The following is a 2,493-nucleotide window of genomic DNA, read 5'->3' on the forward strand; positions in this document are numbered from 1 at the left end:
TTAAAATTATTGTAATATTTTATTATTTTTGGTAATTTAGTGTTTGTTTGTATTTTGGTACTTGTATGATGGATGGAAGACCTCTTCTTGCCCCGCTTGGATGAAGACTTCTGCCGGTCTGGATGTCCTCTTCTGCCCCATCGGATGAAGACTTCGGCCCGGCTGGGTGAACATGACTCAAGGTAGGGAGATCTTCAGGGGGGTAGTGTTAGGTTTATTTAAGGGGGGTTTGGGTTAGAGTAGGGGTATGTGGGTGGTGGGTTGTAATGTGGGGGGGGGATTGTGTTTTTTTTTTACAGGCAAAAGAGCTGTTTTCTTTGGGGCATGCCCCGCAAAGTGCCCTGTTCAGGGCTGGTAAGGTAATAGAGCTGATTACTTTTGTAATTTAGTATAGGGTAGGGCATTTTTTTTATTTTGGGGGGCTTTGTTATTTTATTAGGGGGCTTAGATTAGGTGTAATTAGTTTAAAATTCTTGTAATATTTTTTTATTTTTTGTAATTTAGTGTTTTTTTATTTTTTGTAATTTAGTGGGGGGGTTTTGTACTTTAGTTTATTTAATTGTAGATAATTGTAGGTACTTGTAGTTAATTTATTTAATGACAGTGTAGTGTTAGGTTTAATTGTAACTTAGGTTAGGATTTATTTTACAGGTAATTTTGTAATTATTTTAACTAGGTAGCTATTAATTAGTCAATAACTATTTAATAGCTTTTGTACCTAGTTAAAATAAATACAAAGTTGCCTGTAAAATAAATATAAATGCTAAAATAGCTACAATGTAACTATTAGTTATATTGCAGCTATATTAGGGTTTATTTTACAGGTAAGTATTTTGTTTTAAATATGATTCATTTATTTAGTTAATTTAATGATAGTGTAGTGTTAGGTGTTAGTGTAACTTAGGTTAGGATTTATTTTACAGGTAAATTTGTAATTATTTTAACTAGGTAGCTATTAAACAGTAAATATCTATTTAATAGCTATTGTACCTAGTTAAAATAAATACAAAGTTGCCTGTAAAATAAAAATAAATCCTAAAATAGCTACAATGTAACTATTAGTTATATTGTAGCTATATTAGGGTTTATTTTACAGGTAAGTCTTTAGTTTTAAATAGGATTCATTTATTTAACTATAGTAAACTTATTTCGTTTTATTTAAATTATATTTAAGTTAGGGGGTGTTAGTGTTAGGGTTAGACTTAGGTTTAGGGGTTAATAACCTTATTATAGTAGCGGCGACGTTGGGGGCGGGAGATTAGGGGTTAATAATTGTAGGTAGGTGGCGGCGATGTTAGGGAGGGCAGATTAGGGGTTAATAAAATGTATTATAGTGTTTGCGAGGCGGGAGTGCGGCGGTTTAGGGGTTAATACATTTATTATAGTGGCGGCGATTTGCGGTCGGTAGATTAGGGGTTAATACTTGTAGTTAGATTGCGGGGACGTTGGGGGGGGGCAGATTAGGGGTTAATAACTATAATGTAGGGGTCGGCGGTGTTAGGGACAGCAGATTAGGGGTTAATAGCTATAATGTAGGCGGCGGCGATATCGGGTCGGCAGATTAGGGGTTAATACTTGTAGTTAGATTGCGGCGACGTTGGGGGAGGCAGATTAGGGGTTAATAACTATAATGTAGGGGTCGGCGGTGTTAGGGACAGCAGATTAGGGGTTAATAGCTATAATGTAGGCGGCGGCGATATCGGGTCGGCAGATTAGGGGTTAATACTTGTAGTTAGATTGCGGCGACGTTGGGGGGGGCATATTAGGGGTTAATAACTATAATGTAGGGGTCGGCGGTGTTAGGGACAGCAGATTAGGGGTTAATAGTTATAATGTAGGCGGCGGCGATATCGGGTCGGCAGATTAGGGGTTAATACTTGTAGTTAGATTGCGGCGACGTTGGGGGAGGCAGATTAGGGGTTAATAACTATAATGTAGGGGTCGGCGGTGTTAGGGACAGCAGATTAGGGGTTAATAGCTATAATGTAGGTTGCGGCGATATCCGATCGGCAGATTAGGGGTTAAATAATGTTATTATAGGGTTTGCGATGTGGGGGGGGCCTCGGTTTAGTGATTCATAGGTAGTTTATGGGTGTTAGTGACTTAGTGTACTAAAAACATACCGAATTTCGGAACGGAATAGAACCGAATTCAGCCGAATCAGAATAAATCCGAAACGAATTTATTCAAATTTTGCCGAATCCGATTCGATCCGAAACGAAATTTGAAAAGTCCGAATCGATCCGAACCGAAAACGAACCGAATTTTTTAGCCGTGCACATGTCTACTAACTATTATAAGAAAAATATCCCTATGATTTCAGACCTGATCAAAAAGTTTGTAAAGAAATCACGCAAAAACCTTGGTGACTTTTTGAGCATTATATTTAACTGTATATATATCTCTCCTTCCCATCCTAAACCTTGTATTCCAAGATAAACAGCTCTTAAGCTAAAATGGAAAGCTTTAGATCATCAGGATATTAAAGAGAAC

This window comes from Bombina bombina, chromosome 5, assembly GCF_027579735.1.
Source record: "Bombina bombina isolate aBomBom1 chromosome 5, aBomBom1.pri, whole genome shotgun sequence".
NCBI classification, from domain to species: Eukaryota; Metazoa; Chordata; class Amphibia; order Anura; family Bombinatoridae; genus Bombina; species Bombina bombina.